Source organism: Lucilia sericata, unplaced genomic scaffold, assembly GCF_015586225.1.
Source record: "Lucilia sericata isolate MDLA Ls3-8-SP2 unplaced genomic scaffold, ASM1558622v1 Contig000438F_arrow, whole genome shotgun sequence".
Taxonomy (NCBI): domain Eukaryota; kingdom Metazoa; phylum Arthropoda; class Insecta; order Diptera; family Calliphoridae; genus Lucilia; species Lucilia sericata.
The window spans coordinates 291267-309833 of record NW_023994453.1 but is presented as its reverse complement, the minus strand read 5'-3'; the positions used below and the strand labels follow the sequence as shown (position 1 = coordinate 309833).

Genomic DNA, 18567 nt, shown 5'->3' with positions numbered 1-18567 from the left:
ACAATCAGGTCTACAACCATGATGGTAGCCTTACAAGAGCTCATGGAAAAAAAACATTACTTTGGGCAGTTAAATTTTGGATGACTTAGGGGTTCTAGTAAAGAACCTAGATTAGAAGTTAGTTTAATATACATATTTTTCGAATAATACAAGGGACCAGTCTATAGACCGAGTCGGTTGTTATACCCGGCTGTTTTAATAATTTAAATTATCTTTAGCAGAGGTGTGTTGCCATCTTGCTATAGATTATTCTGAATCTACAATCTACCGATGTACTCCAATTCAACATAAACTTTATCATGATAACAGTAATCCCGTGCATTGTGCTCACTTGTCACCGGTCTACGGATATGATGAAATTCTTATTTAATCGTCCTGGTATTTTACAAGAGTTTTCTCTTAGCCGTTATTATTGTCTTCGTTGTTGTTTACATTCTATACAAATTGAGAAGAAGAGGAAGACAAACCAGACATTTTGTCAATTCATACATAAGTGCTATTCATCGTTGCTTGTTTATGTTTGTTTCTTTATTTAATAATTTGAGCGTATTTTTGTATAGTATTAATATATTTGATACTATACTGCGGAGACTAATACGAATACTGTTATAAATACTACTACATATGACAACTATGATGACAGTGTTGCCAATATCGAGCGCTGTAGCTATAATTTCTTTTTCCACAAATTTATGGGGATATTTTGCAAATGGAAAGAACTTTATCATTTTGCTCATATTTGACCAGAATCTCTACAGAATAGAAATCGGAAGCCGGTGCGATCAACGTTGTTATAGCCATATAAAGAGCTCTTGGATCTCTAAGAGGAAGAGTGGAGGGATTAAAAAATAGAACTAGAACAGAACTAGAACAAAACTAGAACAGAACTAGAACAGAACTAGAACAGAACTAGAACAGAACTAGAACAGAACTAGAACAGAACTAGAACAGAACTAGAACAGAACTAGAACAGAACTAGAACAGAACTAGAACAGAACTAGAACAGAATTAGAACAGAAATATAACAGAATTAGAACAGAACTAGAACAGAATTAGAACAGAACTTGAATACTTATAACTAGAACAGCACTAGAACCCAGCTAGAATTGAACTAGAACTGAACTAGAACTGAACTAGAACTGAACTAGAACTGAACTAGAACTGAACTAGAACTGAACTAGAACTGAACTAGAACTAGAACTGAACTAGAACTGAACTAGAACTGAACTAGAACCGAACTAGAACTAGGACTGAACCAGAACTGAACTAGAACTGAACTAGAACTGAACTAGAACTGAACTAGAACTGAACTAGAACTGAACTAGAACTGAACTAGAACTGAACTAGAACTGAACTAGAACTGAACTAGAACTAGAACTGAACTAGAACTGAACTAGAACTGAACTAGAACTGAACTAGAACTGAACTAGAACTGAACTAGAACTGAACTAGAACTGAACTGAACTAGAACTGAACTAGAACTGAACTAGAACTGAACTAAAACTGAACTAAAACTGAACTAAAACTGAACTAGAACTGAACTAGAACTCAACTAGAACTCAACTAGAACTGAACTAGAACTGAACTAGAACTAGAACTCAACTAGAACTGAACTAGAACTGAACTAAAACTGAACTAGAACTGAAATAGAACTGAACTAGAACTCAACTAGAACTGAACTAGAATTGAACTAGAACTGAAGTAGAGCCAAACTAGAACAGAACTAGGGCAATGTATTATCCTAATCCTTAACGGGATTGGTCCATAATTGAATGAGAGCTAATAGGTAATGTGATTGTCCTATGCATTACAAGGTGAAAAAAATGTTTTAGAAAATTTCAATAATTTTCTAACCTAAACGGGCAAACTAGACTTTTGACTCCGGCAATACTGGCCCACCTTATTAATAAGATTGAAGAGAGTGCACTCTTAATAATTTCTTATGAACCACTAGCGAGTAAAACTGAGATACAACAGAAATATAACTACTATATATTTGTATATTTACAAAGAAAATAACAACAAAATAAAGGTTGGCTTGGCTGGTTTGTTGGTTGTCTGTTTGGGTTTGTTGTTTTTTCCTTTTTTTGTTTGTTTTTTGTTGGACATTCAAACAAACTATTTATACCAACATACCCCCAATGTCGTGTGTTTCTCTACGGTGGATACACGTACTCATATAATACGAATTAAGTTTGTACTCTACACTCGGCTCCACACTCTATAGTAGTGTTGCTCTAATATTGAAATGTTGTTGCTTTTTGTTTTTGCTAATGTTTTTGTTGTGAGTACTTACTCGCATTGAATGGCATTGCGATGATGTGATGCGATTTTCTGCTGTTTTTATTTTCATTGTTGTTGTTATTATTTTTCTTGTTGTTATTGTTATTATTATTGTTTTTTTTTTTTTTTTTATTTGCGGCTGACGGCGTAATTTGTTTTGTGCCTTACAAGCATACGGTTGCGTTTCTTTGCCAATTTCTTTATAAAAAATATTTAAAAAATAAAAAAAATTAAAGTTTTTCTTATAAGTAAATTTTTTAAAAAGAAACCCAGAGTATATTGAACTTAAAGATAAAACTTAAAATAAGAATTTTTTAAAATGTTAAACAAAGAGTTTTCTAAAATTACCTAGAAAAAAATACTATGGAAGAAACTGTGTAAAAAATTGAAAAAATCTCATAATTAACAAATGAACAAGTGCAATTCATAGATACATACTACCTACATCTAAACACAATTACAACTCAGTAGATACTATATAGTAGTATTAAATACATAAAAAACAAATAATTAATACGTACAGAAAAATCAAGCCTGATTTATAATTGAAACTTTTCAATAATTTTCACACTCAACACTCCAAAATAAAACAAACGAAAAAACATAGAGTATTGAGAAATTATCTGTTAAAAATACAAAAAAGACTAAAAGGAGGACATTTGCCAATTATTTTCGCAAAGTAAGTACCTACATGCTGAAAAATAATTTTATTTAAAAACTAAATAAAATTTTCAACAATTCATAGTACAGGAGTACATAAATATTATAACAAACATTGTAATATTTATACATATAAAAATTTAAATATAAATATTTCTACACACTAATTAAAAACAAATTTATAATTGTATTAAAATTCCTTATAATTTAAGTTGTACATGTAATTAATTAATTTTTTCGTTCAGTGTTTGTGTCTCATTAAGAAAAGAGATAGAGTTGTCTACTCTCTTAATAAACAATATATTAAAAATGTATGGAAATATTTTCTTTGTTTTTCTGTGTATTTTTAGAATTTTCACTTTTTTTGCTTTTGTAACAATCGATCAAATTTGAAATGTCACAAAAGCTGTTGTTATCCCTCTTATAAGGTCAAATCTAATGGTTATTTTATGAAGTGTTGAAGAGAAATTTTAAATATAGGGGTTTCGTTAAACAAAAAACATACCATTTACCGGATAGGGTTTGTTAATAAAGGAGTAAGACTATATAGTCAGCATTTGCTGAGGTATATTCTTCAGTCACTGATGCCAACGTATCAAGGCAAATTATACGATTGAAAATTCAAAATAAAAAAAATGGTTATTTCTTAGTCCAGTGACACTTCAAAGTCGACTCTCTAAATTTCGATGGGATATTTCAGGTTTAGTGAGCAAGCAAAAGAACAATAATTTTACATATGTCAAAAGAACGTCAAATTGATAGCTCACATTGACCGTAAAGCATCCGAGACTTGGCGATCTTGACATGTAGGTTTAGGACATCATCCCCCACTGATGCCAAGAGTCTACACCTTCTTCAGTCAATGATGCTAAAGTACAATTTCTCCTTAGTGCATCAACGGAAATGATGTTTGTGTGCGTTGTTAATAAGGTTTAAAGGGCGGTGGTGAGTCGCCTAACAGCTCTCCCTGTGGTTGTAAGAGCCACTGTGAAATAAGGCGAGAAGGCAGGTTTTCACGTAAAGCTCTTCGACCTTTGTTCCTTAGTGCATAGACGCTTCAAAGTCGACTTTCCAAATTTCGATGGGACATTTCAGACAACAGTTTTAGTGGGCAAACAATAAGAATAACAATACTTATACGTCAAAAGAACGTCAGATTACTTACAGTAAAGAACCCGAGATTTGGTGAACTTGACATATGAATATCCTCCACTGATTTCAAGTGTCTAAACCTTAAAGTCGATAACTGAACTTCGGTGCGTTCTGATGCTTAAAATAGTCATATATGCGTTCACAAATACAAGTTTCTTTTTAAAAAATTATATAAAATGAAGCTGGGGCGATTTAAATCTGAAGATTGTGGATCGTTTCTTTATTATTCGCATAGTAGTTTTTTTAACGAGTGCTAGTTCTTTGAGCGGTTTCTTAAAAGTTATGGCTGACAATTTCGAACAAAAATCGTCGTTTCAATAATAACAGAAACGTTATATAGAACGAAGTCCAACAAACCGGTTCTAATGGTAATAATATTAAACAAAAATATTTGGTCTCAACAACAAGCTTGAACAAGTGCAGTCTTAATTCATGTTGGTGAATTGGTGAAGTTATACTCGTCCTGTATGTCATCAGGAGACACACTATTCTCCGACTTGTTCCCCTGATGTGAAATTTTTGTAGTCCTTCCCAGCCGTCCACTATTACATATCGTGCGGCCTGGTGATCATATTATACATAGCTTACCACCGAAGGAAAAGTCAGTTACAACTTTTGTACAATCTAATATTGTCCTAGACTGAACGCCTTTATTGCCCTTTGGCTGTCGGAAAATATGTTTACATCTGCCTGTTCCATGTTTAATTCAGCCATTCAATATTAGCACGGACTTCAACTTGAAAACTTCCACTAGGAAAACGAAAATATATTTTCTGTTTGTTTTTAGTATAGATCCAGATGCCTGTTCTATCTCCCAGTTTAAAACCGTCCATTTAACAGTAAATTCTCACGGGTGTTTCATTTAACCATGATTCTAAATCTAAGATCAATGTCTCACAATTTCCAATTATTTCTGTGTCTGATATTCGATTGGGTAACTCATGTGTTTGTGTATGACAGTCCAATATGTTCCGTATAAACTAATTATGTCCACATTTGGTAATTCACCTGCAGCTAAAGTTGGAAGTACACAACACGCGTTGAGGCGGCAACGCGTTTTACGCTTTTCAAATTTTTCGCGCTTTACAAGCTGCATGTTACACACCACGCGTCATTTTGATCTTTCTTTTAATGTTTTTTAAGACTATTACTGTTTTAAAAATCAAAATTTTAAGTTTTCGTTTATTTTTTAATATTTTTCTTTCATTGTTGGTGAAATTTATTTCAGTTCAGTTTATTTTTATTCTACACAAAACAGCTGCTGACGCGTGAAAAGTTGAAAATTGCTGAACAATTCGCGGCAGACGCGTTACAAACTACAGTGTGTAACTTGTTAAATGAAAATACACTGTTTCAACTTTTTTTGACAAAAGCCTATAACGCGCTGCCGCGCACAACGTGTGTTGTGTACTTTCACCTTAAGAGTCGCTCGGTTGTGAGCGCCATATCATATGTATGTGCGTTTCGATTGGAGGAATATCCAATGTTTATAGAGCTTTAGTAATATTTATAGAGCTTTGGTCCCACTCATACTCTAGAAACATGTTATTTTGTCCAAAGGGGTCCACCAGATTACGCAGACCAACAAAAACTAAAAAAAGTTTAAGCTCAAAAACTAAAATATACTTTTCTAAGTGATTGATCTGGCCTCAGAATTTCATAAAATTCGTCTAATAATGGTTTTAAAAGTCAATGTATCATAATGGATCTAAGGGCCTATTTCGAGCCTGTGGTACTCATACAGAGTGCCCAGTACACATGTATACTTAGAATATAATTAAATCGCCAGATTAATATCAATTTTAATAACTTGCATTATTTTTATTATAGAAAGCGTCACGGGAATTTTTGCTGTAGCCATTTTACAATAGTTTATTATTAATAATAATAAAAACAATCTAGAGAAACCCCTACAACTCGCTCTTTTTCTCAATTTTTTTTTCATACATAATTTCATTCTATATTTAGAATTAAATAATTAAACAAAAAATTGAATGTGTCATCTGTATTTTACAAATAATATAAAAACAAATAATTTAAATAAAAAAAATGATAATTTAAAGAAATTTACAATTCTAGGTAGCTATCATGTGAATATTACACCAAATAAATCATAATAAAACTATAGTTTTTGTTATGCCGTCAAACTTTAAATGGAGCACATGACAACTTAAGAAAAAAAACCTAATGTGGTAGCTACACTTAAAGAATTGAAACTAATAATTATTTATACCTATACAAACGTAAATAAGTTTTTTTGTTTTTATCAAACTTTTAACCAAAAGATAAAGATGTGAAAAATTTAAACACTGTTACCAGCAACTTAAAAATTAAAAAAAAAAATTGGAATAATTTTTCAATAATTTTATAATATTGAACTAAAAAAATCATTTAGCAGTTAAAAATCTATAAATATTAAGTTTTATTGTTTACAATGTCAATTTTGACATTTATTACAGGTTTTCTACTGAACTCATCTTACTGTTGGCAACTCTAATTTTCACAAACAAACAACACATGGTTTTTTTTCAGCGTCTCTTTCAATTTGTTTTTGCAAACAGTTATTTTTGTTTATATGTCATCTCTTTAATATACAAAAAATTTTTATAAATAATAATACTCTCTCACAGATTTGACGTCATTATTAGAGAGAAGAAAATAATAAAAAAACGTTTTTGTATCTGTTGAGTTTATTTGTTTGTTTTTATTTTTTTTTATACATATTTATCTTTTGCTGCTTCTATCGTTTTTTTTCGTTTTTAACTATTCTGCCATTAGTTTTAAAATAGTTGTTGTTTTAACTTTATAGTGGCAGCCATTTGGCGTCTCGTCTATTAATTAATTTTTATATTTTATGCAATTTCAAATAAAAAAAAAGTTTTAAAATTTTACTCCACAAAAGCACATTTTTTTTTGTGTTTATTAAACAAATACCTACATGCAAGCGAATAGCTTAAGTTTTAATAAAATCAACAATAAATAATTAAAACCAGAAGGAGAAAGAGAGAGAAAAGCTAAATTTATTCAAAAGTGCATTTTAAAAAAAGCCCTTGTTTTAATTGTTTGTTTAAGAGTATTTTACTTTTTTGAAATTTGTTTTATTTTGAATTATTCTTAATTAACATATAACAATTCCTTTACATTTCTGTTTTTTATCATAGATCACATTTCTAAAGTTAATTTTTTTTATAAATTTTAATAATTTACGAAAACTTGAATACTTATTAGTACAAACAATTATGATGTAATGCTTAAAATGTTTAGAAATTGTAGGCTTTAGTTTTTTTTTGCCCCAAATTTGTTTAATGTGACCATTTGAAAAGAAAATGGGGCGTGTTTGCTTTTTACTCTAACGCAGTCAAAGGTAAAATTTTACAAACAAGGTTAACCTTACTTTTAAAATTAAATATAATGCTATTAATTACACGCTGCACGTTCGCCAAAAAAATGTAACAAAGGGAAAACCGGCTAAAGGTAACATTACTCAAACGTAATGTTACGTAAAAGTAATGTCATGTTAAAAATAAGTTTTTGCCCTTGGTGAAAACCATTCTAAAGTTCTGTACTTAAAAGGACGTATTAATAATTATTACTAGAAGTTCCTAGAGTTTAGATAGTCATAATTTTATTTGTCAAGAAGATCATAGAGATTGCTTTAATTTTGGCCCCTAAGCTTTCACGGATAAGTAAAGCTTTGAATCAAATATGTGGACAAAAATTAAGGGTTTACGACATCCAAGCGCTTGTTCTTAAAAGCTCTATGAGCTTCTCATAACATAAATATTTTGAAAATTGTCCAATAAAATGGAGGAATTTCTCAGAATTGTTTATAAAAGCGAACCTTAAGTATCAAACTACTCGGTAATAATCGACAACGAAAGTGCGAATGTACTTGCTATAATGGAAAGGTAACACGAGGATGTAATGCAAAACCACTTGAAGCAACGTAGGGTGAATGATGACAGACGGTTTTTAACTAAAGGAGGGATTGAATTAACTACTCGGGAATAATCAACAACGAATGTTCGAATATACTTGTTATAATGGGAAGGAAACACGAGGGTGTTATGCAAAACTGCTCGAATCAATGTAGGGTGAATGATGAATGCGAGTGTAATACTACGTATGTCCACTTAGAATACACACACAACCTACGTGATACTTTCTTTGTAATTGCCAAACTTTCGTCGAACTTATATCCAAATATCTTAAACTTTATTTAAAAAATATACTAAAACTTTCATCCACTTTAAACATTTTTGATATAAATCTTTACCAGTGTTCAAATAGTTCAAAATAGTACCAGTCGGTTTTTAGGATACAAGATAGCGTTCTCCAGGCTAACATTTTAGCCATAAAAAGATTAGTAGACTGGATGAAGTACTATAGAATATTCAGTGAAAATATCAATTTTTTCACCGATAAAAAATCTGCTTAAAAAGACAAGTAAACTGGGCTAGGTACTATAAGTTACTGACAGAAAATCTGCAATTAAATCGATTTTTGGCGCAACGGATGAACACTTATACAGCTGGAACTATACATGTAAGTCTACCCAGGCCAGATGATTATCTACGTACTCCTGTTCGACAGCTAAACTGACTGACGATACGATAATCGTAGAACCAAGTTAAACTGACTACAAGATAACATTATTAGCCCAGTAGATCATTTTTTAAGTTTTTATATATAGATTTAAAACGTACGCATGCCAAACTTCCTATAAAAAATTTGACATTTACACGAGTTCTTTTAGATGCTTGTACTTTATTAAATGTGTCTTGAGTGCAGCTTTCATTAGTGCGGCTGTCTCTATTGACAGCCAAATTGATAGGAAATTGAATATTTCCTTTATTGCTTTCTAAATAAGTTGTGATAACGAGGAGTAAACTGCCGAACACTTTCTCTTTTTGTGTCCTGGTCCAATCGATAATAAATTTCCCACTTTAGACTTTCAAGAAAAGATGTTCGTAAAATAGAGCCGTTTATTTATGCCATGGGTTGAGGTATCATCCTTTCCGGGTAACACAATAGAACCTAATTTAGACTTTGACTTTCAATGCTGATCCGTCTACGTAACCTAACCTAATTGACTGGCTGCATTTGGAGATATCGCTTTTATACAATCTAACACTCTATTGATAGGTAACTTTTCTCTTCAACATGGTAATGTTCCGATATTTTACTGCAGATCACTGAATTAAACCTAAACTTCTAAAGTAATAAAATTGGTTTAAACAAAATTTAAATTAGTATAGAGCTAACTTTTAAAGCTTGTCGATTTTAAAATCCTCAACTTTGATTTTAAGGCCTTAAGATTCAAAATTCTAACTGAAACGCGCTAACAAAGGAACAGTACAATCGGCGATGACCACTGACTAACGAACACTTATCCTCCCAGAAATGTTACTCGTTCAATAATGATCTTGGAAATACAAGAGTAGGTCGTTATTTATGGTACTATTTCTTTCAACCGATCACGTTAAAGACTTTATTTTGAAGAATTTTCATACGTCGGCGTATACTCATTACTCTAGAAATTCAACTCTGGCTTCCTGGTCCGTGTAGATCCATAGAAAAAATTTCAAATTGAAGTTCATGTTGCATAAGTTATAGTTCTAAGAGATGATTTCTCAGATGATTTGGCAATCATTTAAGGTATAAGTGTGTGGCTAATTGTTTAATGAACTGTAGGTAAAGTTCTTAGAAGAGATGTATTATCATTACTATTCCGTCCCAATAGAGGACTGGTAACATCGACTGATTTTTTTCAAAATTTTCATAGTTAAGTTATAAAACAAAAACATTTTTATAAGAAAATTTACTCACACATATTAAAAGTTTTACATGTTTGCTTTAAACCACTTGGCAACATTGACATAGTAATACGTTTCTTTCTTACATATGTATGTACTTTTCTTTAGTAATAAATTTGTTTACATTTCCATACATAAGTACTTGTGTACATTATAAAAATCGATTACATTTGATTTTTTTTTTTTTTTCATTTAGCCAACTTAAAATGTTTAAAAAAGTAAAAATATATAAAATAAAGATTACCAATGTGTAAATAGATCTACACTTCCGTACATAATTTTGTCAATCATACACTCGTCTGCCTGCAGTATGAGGAAGTTTAAATTCGAAAAAAAACAAGAAATTTCTAAAACAGAAATCAAATTTACGTGTGCATATTATAATCATAAAAAATAAAATTTAAACAAAAGGAAAAAAATACAACAATATAACAAGAAAGTATAATAAAAACAAAAATGCATGTGCTTTTTTTCGGGTTTCGCTTTAAATATTTGTTTCTCTAATAAAAATACTTACCAGCAAAACATTACTTTTTCGTTCTCTTTTTAAAAGCAAATATATTCCTATTCTAACAAATATACTAAATACTTTTAATTCTTGTATTTATAATATATTATTTATATTTTATTTTTTTTATAACAATTTGTCTGTTTGTCTGTCTGTTTACTCATTTATATGCAAAAAAACCGGAAACAAACAAAAATATTTAAATAAAATGTACAATAAAGAAATGAAGAAGAAGACGACTACGATGACGATAGAGAAGAAAATACGGGAAAAATAAAAATAATTCAATAATTTGTTTAGTGTTGCTTCGATGTTGTTGTTGTTTTTGTTAATGTTATGATACTCAAAATGAAAAGTTCTTAAACTTTTTTAACTTTGTACAAAGCATTTAGATATAAAAATATATATTACAGATCTACAAATTTTCGAATACAGAACCTATTGTTTTTCCCATGATTATAGCGAACGGTTTTTCGTTTCTTTTGAAGCTCAATTCATGTCAATTTTACTTCAAAAGAATTTGGATTCTAGTGAAAAGTTAAAGTTCTAATTCAGAAGACTTGTATAGAGAGAACAGCTATATTAGGGCGATCCAAATATCCTGGGATGCTCCCCTTGGGTGGAACTGTCTTTTAAAATCCGTCAATACAATGTTAAATTCTACAAAAATGGGAGCAGTGCCATCGGCGAGGATCTCGGACTAACAAAAACTCATTCTTTCAGAAATATATCTCGTTCAATAATGATATTCGAAAGATAAATGCTGGCTTATTGTTAAACGTACCATTTCTTTTGAACGGTCTCATTACAGATTCGATTTTGAAGAATCATTTTTCATTGACGTGCACTCATCTCTCGAAATTTCCCTTTGTCAATCCTTTTAGGTAAAGGTGTTGGGTAATTGTGAAACGAATTGTTTGTTGCGAGTGTTAGAGATAATAAGAAGTAAACTGTTCCTTCCGAGATAGAGTGACGGGAAAGATGTGCTGAACTGAGGTTTGGCAAAACGGAGTGAGATGGTGCAAGGTCTTTACTGTCTGTCCTTTCTTTAATTTATCGGCGGTTTTCCTTCATGGTTGAGTGTGTTAGAGTTTACTCTAAAACATGCTCAACTGCTTTTTTGTCTTGTCAATTTAAATTATCCGTGTTTCGGACTACCAATTACGTCCCCTAGGTGCTGTTGCCGAATCAACAGAGTCATCTCATTAGTGTGGTTAGGGGACATACAAGGTTTTCCTTTTTCGGGGTTAGATTGAGCTTGCTCATGACACCTGTCCTTCCCCAACGGGACTACTATAGCAAGAGATTAGATAGCTCGAGCACTCGAGCAAAGTTCACGTGTACTGGACCGAAAATTCCATATACGTAATCCAGTGGCCGAAAAAGACCACCGTGAAATAAAGCACTTCGACATTTATGTTTCTATTACATATATATTCAGATATATCCATTCTTCTATGATCTTGTTTTTGAAAAGATTCCTAAATAATTATTAAATTTGATGTTAGTGAACGTCAATAGATATTTTTCTCGTTCAATTGGGCGATCCTCTGAACTGTTTTAATCGTGTGATATTGTAGGGGACGATAGCTTCTAGAAATACCATTTGTCTGGACAAACGTCTCTCGCTGAATAATAAATTATCACCAAAATCCAACCATTTTGTTTTCTTGGGTTATGTCGATCTTCCAAGTTTGAATTCTAATACAAAATTTAAGAATCTCTGCGCTAAACTAAAGAAGCAATCAAATATAAACCAAAAATGGGTTGATTTCAAACAGCCCAGTCCAACCATCCTCTATATACATACATATATAACATATCCACACACATACATACGGGCATATATATCCAGTTAATTTTTTTTTTCATCTACGTTTTCTTTTTATTTTTCTTTTTGCTTTAGCGATTCTTAGTTGTCTGCTGAAAGACTTAGAGAGTTAGTTTGTCTATTCTGCTCATTTAATCATTCAGTCATTCATTGAATATGGGTGGCAGTTGTTTAATGATTAGATTTTATGTTTGAGAAGATGACATGCTTCAATGCTTCTTAATGTCGGCATTTATTCTGTTAAATATTTGTAGCGTGCAATTATGTTTTGTTGAATCCACTTTTTTTTATTATAATTATGACCACAAATAAGTCCAACTATAAATTGAAATTGACATTGAAAGAGAGCGAGAGAAGTAAAGTGATTGTGTTAATTGAAAAATGATTCAGTTTAGTTTTTATTGAAATACATATTTACATACTATGCCTTTAAATGGAAATAATGGAAGATTTTCTGTCACATGAAATGTGTTAAACATTTCGTTTGCAGATTGTAGTTTTACCTAATATAGTTTTCATATTGTTTAATTTTGGCAATTGTTCATATCTATTTTAAATTTAAAATTTTTGTTAAGCTTTGTCATTTTATTTAAAGAGGGACATAAAATACTATTAACGTCTTTTTTGAACTTATATTTGTTACACCATTTCTAATGGTATTGTATTTATTAGGAAATGTACTTAATTTCAGTTCAAAGTTTTTTATTCTTATTTACAAAGTTTCATTATAAATTTGAACTTATATTTGTTACACCATTTCTAATTGTATTGTATTTATTAGCAAATGTACTTCATTTCAGTTCAAAGTTTTTTATTCTTATTTTCAAAGTTTCATTATAAATTCTGAAAATTCTTTTGAAAATCTATAAAATATGTATAAATGGAAATGGTGTTAATAACTGCAATTACCTTTTAGAAACTCATGTTATTAAGAAAGAATGTGTTTAATTACAATGATTGCTTATTAACAATTAAAATCAATTACTGTAATAATATCCCTATAATTGGAAAATTAAATATATAAATATAAGTTTAAAATTAAATAAAACAGATTGCATTAATTGCATAGGAATTTGATTAATTTAATGGATACTTTTTTATATTACTTGGATGGACATCATTTTTCACCTGTCACTTATAGAACATTTTATAGTGGCTAGGAATCTACTAAGACTCATAGTATTCGTTGGTCAAACCTTCGCGCGACTTGATCATGGTAACTGGCCTTATTGTCTTGTATCCTAAAGACTGTTTGACGAGTGTACACTGCACACTTTTCATTTTTTATCGACGGGCCTAAGATGGATAACGGCATGGATGCCGGTGTCTATAACGCTGACGCCGATATAAAAAGGTTCTTCAGATTCTGAAGAAAATGTTTGAGCCGATAATTTAGCCGCCACCGGTATTTTCTATGATAAGCCGCCGACCAAAAATGGTTGCGCCGCCGCTGCCGACTATTTTGCATCGGCTTGTATCTCTGCTTCGGGCTCCTTTACGAATGCAGTGTCTTCCAAGCAGATATCGTAGCGGAATCATATATATCAAGGGTCACTTGTGATAATTTATGTCGATATTCAAGCTGCTCTAAGAGCATTGGCATGTAATATGGTACTTTCGCACCTGGTTGGAGATTGTAGAAATACTCTTAGGGACATTATGAAGGACTATTTACTATTAGACTGTGTTGGGTGCCGAGGTACTCCAATTTGTGTTAAAAACGAACTAGCTAGATTAGGTTTGAAGGGTGGGGAGACTCAGATTCTCACATTTTAAGGGAATCGATTCAGTAAAACTTCCAGGTTGACCTGTTCTTATTCCTCAGTCCTCTCTACATAAGTTATATTTCATATCTTATAGGTTTTTGTTTCTCTATCTTTGGACCTTTACACTCTACACAGGGAATCATTGTGTTTCTAAAATTTCATTCTGTCCCCGGAATCCGAAAAATATGAAGAAATTTATATATGTATGTATTTTATTATTCAATAGAAAATATTTTCAATTTCCTCTACATACTTATATATGCTAAAAAAGGGGGCAGGCCCAAACAACAATCTTTGGCATACGTACTATATTGCTCATCAATACACGCACCTTTTTTCAACTATTTATGAGAAGTAAAGAGCAAAATGAAAAGAACTATATTAATAATAAATAAACTAAAATAATAACAACAATTGAACATTAAAATTTTGTGTACGAAAAACATTTGAATAAAAATCAAATTATTCGTACATAATTTTCCGAACATACGGGTAACGCAAGAAGAAAAAAACAACAAAGACAAACGGACTTTGTTTAAAATAGGTAGGAATTTATAGCTGGACATCACCGACCAAAGGATATCCTAAACCAAAGGTAACAGTAGGGGTTTTTTATCCGTAAAACCTCCAGCAATTTGATCGCGATCAGGATATGAAAATGTTTACGATGTTAAATAAAAATCCGTAAATTTACAAAAAAACGTATGAAGATTTTCCATTTTAGGATTTTTATTAGATTGATTCCCTAAAACCAAGTTCCTATCGAAATATTTTAAGGGCAAATGAAGAATACATGAAGGTTCCCGAAACCATATTTCATTTTGAAATCTCCGCTTTGGGATTTTCAAACGTAAGGCCTAAAGTTAAAGGTTTAATAAAAATAGGTAAAATTTTAAGTAGTATAGAGGACACATATTTGGAAAACAGGACAAAAATTCAAAATGATAATGTTTTAAAGTTGAAAATCGTTTATTTTTGGTCCCGAACTTTTATAAGTGTATACATACATCTATACAATATTCTAACAATCATCCAGAAGTGATATACATATTCACAAATGTATTTTGTTTTTGTAAAATGTATACTTTCCAGAAGCGTTAATGACGTCTCGTTTTTAAAACCCCGCAATCATTTTGACTTTCAAATGTTGGAAGGGAGTGGTGTAGGGTATAAACACACTCACACTAAACAAAAAAGTCTATAATTGTTGTTAAAAGAAAATAAAATAAATTGTATAGAATATTTGTTTATTGTACAGCAGAGTATTGTTTTGTATTGTATTGTTTTTTTAAATGTAGTACTTTTATAATTGTTATTGTTGTTGTTGTTGCAGTAGTTTTTTTTTGCTATAGTTCTTGTTTAAAAATAAAACAATAGTTCTCTCATAGTTTTTCTCTATCTTTGTATTTAACGACTCAAATTGCGGATTTTTTTTTTGCTTTCTGCTTGTCCGTTTGTTTTGTTATAGTCGTCAACGTCGACGTCGTCATTGTAGCCATTGCCCTAATGTGTTTGTTGTTATATATTTATATTTTAAATGATTAGTGAGTGAGTGTTTGGCGTCGTTCCCAATAAGAATTTTTCTATACTACAACTAAAGTTATTTTCTGTAATTGTTGTTGTTATTGTTTATTATTGGTGATTTTTTTTGAGTGTTTAACACACATACAATCATCAAAATAATACCTAAAAACACGTTGTTTTTATTATTGTTGTTGATTCGCTCGTTCGTTTTTTATTTTCAAGAATGCGTTTAGCGTAGTTTTGTTGTATAACTTTCATTTTTGTTTTTCTTATATTCACATTTACATTTTCTAGTTCTTTTCTTCTTTCTAAATAATTTATTTTTATCTTATCTTGCATTTAGTTGCGAACCTAATTAACCACATTAAATGTGATTTTGTTTTAATATTATAGTTTTGTCTTTACCCACACTCACCCAACAAGTGTAAAAATTATAAATTACGTTTGTTATAAATAAATACATGTGTACTACATACGTATAATTTGTATGTTTTACTTAAATATAGCAAAAGTGCCACCGCAATTGTAAAATCCACCACATTTGTTGCTTTAAGCACGTCGTCAATATTGACAACTTAGTTGCAACTCTGTGTTTATTAATAAAAATAAACAAACAAATACATGTTCTGTTATGGTTGTTGTATAGCTGACGTTTTGTTTATGATTATCACAAGTAGGATTGCCAGACGGTCGAGATTTGTCTTGATTTTCAAGCCATTTTCAGGTTTTTAAGATTCAAACCAAAATACTGGGTGTATGTTTGAAAATAGGGGACTTTCTCAAATTTTTACAATATAAATTTATTCAAAGTATTAGCCATTGTTAACTATGACCTTTTCCTATCTTTCTGGCAACATGTCGATTTCGTGCCAAAAGAACTGCTTATCTTTTGAGGCAACAAATAGTAGTCAGACAGGGCAAGCTTTGGTCTATAAAAAGGGTTAGGCAAAACATTCCAAAGTTTTAAACAGCTATTGCAACATGTGGCCGAGCGTTTTCATGATGGAATATAAAGATTTCATGTTCGGCCAATTATCACTTCAAAAATATCAGTAGCATTCATTCTGACAAGATCTCAGTAGCTCTTAATAGATAGAACTCATTTGGTCAAAACAATTACAGTGCATTGCCTTAGCGCCAGTAATATTTGGCTTTGGCATCGATTACGCTAGTTGGCTGAGCTTTACCTATGTACGTTCTATTTAGTTTTATGTTATGATTTCCTTAGCAGCATTTTAACATGGAACGTTTTCAATTCATAGATACAATCTCGAATGAATCCTATTGTATGCAGACGTTTTGGAATTGCTCCGAACAATTTTGCAAACTCTTGCTGAATTTGATACAATCTCCATGAAGTAATGGCTCCGATTCTTCAAACTTTTTTTGGCTGACCTTGGTGATCTTTATTTTCCATGTCAAAGTCATCATTTCTTAAACCCAGCTCTAGCACACTGAATTTGATGGAACGTATTCACCATAAGTTACGGTGTGCAATCGGTGTACTTCAGTGGATATATACGATTCACTTCGTGAATTTCTGAATTAGAAATTCATTAGAAACCATTATCGATACTAAGTTCCTGCTGAATAAGCCCTCCGATTTGATTTGCTTTATAGTTGAAGTAAATTTCCGAATGAACACTTTTTGATACATATTTCTATCATTTATCCGAATGTTTTCATGTATTGAAAATACTACTGATTTAGGAATCTGATCGACATCCTCAGATTCACTTCATAGTCGTGAATTTACGAAGACTAAAATCGTGCCAAGCGGAATAAGCCTCTCGTATTCGGTTTTCTCTACATCATTGAAGTACATTTCCGAAAGAACACTTTTTGATACATAATTCTTTCATTCGAATGATTCCAGGTATTGAAAGTACTGATCGATAAACACTTTTAGATATTTACATCATAGTCGTGAATTTCCGAATTAAAAGTTCCTCAGAAACTAAGTTCGTGCTCGTATTTAAGCCACTAGTGGAAACTAAAATCGCTTCAAGCGAAATAGTAAAGTTTTCAGACGATATTACCAACGAAACGATAATAGTTATATATTATTTTTAAAAGTATGTACATATATTTTTAATTTTATTTCTATTTAATTCTATTTCTTTACACCTCAATTGCACTTTCAAAACATTATTCTAAAAATTTTCATTATCAAAATTTTTGTGTGTATGTATTTAGTATTGATATCTTTTACAATAGATTTTCATTACTTTTTTTTCATTAATGTGCGATAATCAAGAAACGTGCGGCGATGAAACTACATATATGCAACCTTGGACCTAAGACAGAAAAAGCGCGTGTTTTCTTACGTTCGTTTCTATATTTGTTAGTGTGTCTTTTTTTATTATAATTTATTTATTTTTGTTTTTCTTGAACACTTTTTTTTTTGCTAATCATTGCGTGTTGATATTTAACAAGTTGAACAAATTGTTTATTTTGTTTACTCATATATCAAAACTAGTTTAATTAACAATAATTTTCTAGTTGAAATCTACAACTTAATACGGTCGAAAAAAATGAGAGTTGAAATTTTTAAATGATAAATATTTTGATTTGATTAGATATTTTTTAATTAATTTTGTTTATACATAAAAAAAAAAACATTTGTAAACATATATTATAGATACATATTAGAAACTAAAATAGAAAAAAATAATTTGGGGAAAAAGTTTTTCTTCTAGTTTTATTTGTGTTTTTCTTTGGTTTAAGTATGAAATTCTATGCATACAACTGTATGAGCGAGAGTGTAGTATGCAAGATTTTTTTCCACCTCTGCAATTCTAAATTTAAACACAAATAGTTTTTCTTTCATTATTGTTGTTGTCATCTGACAAATGGTTACAACAACAAAAGCAGCCGCTTATATAGGACAACATTTTCGTCATTTTAGTTTTTTTAAGATGAATTTTTTTTTTTGAATAGCAACAGAGATTTATAATAGTTTGCATTCGATAATAACTATATAAAATAGGATTTTAAAATAGTTTTTGTTTAATTACAGGTTATACT

The 18567-nt window shown here is 30.8% G+C and overlaps 1 protein-coding gene across 2 annotated transcripts in view; it reads left to right on the top strand.

Moving 5' to 3' along the window:
* Positions 1-18567, top strand: part of LOC119604841 (probable serine/threonine-protein kinase DDB_G0282963) — a 66627-nt gene that overhangs the window by 21943 nt on the left and 26117 nt on the right. Inside the window, exon 1 of one of the 2 annotated variants that reach the window (XM_037957714.1) lies at positions 2438-2962. The exons of the other annotated variant lie outside the window; for it this stretch is intronic. The gene's annotated coding sequence lies outside the window, so the exon portion shown is untranslated. Of the gene's footprint in view, positions 1-2437; positions 2963-18567 lie in introns of those variants that run through there. 2 annotated transcript variants of the gene reach the window in all.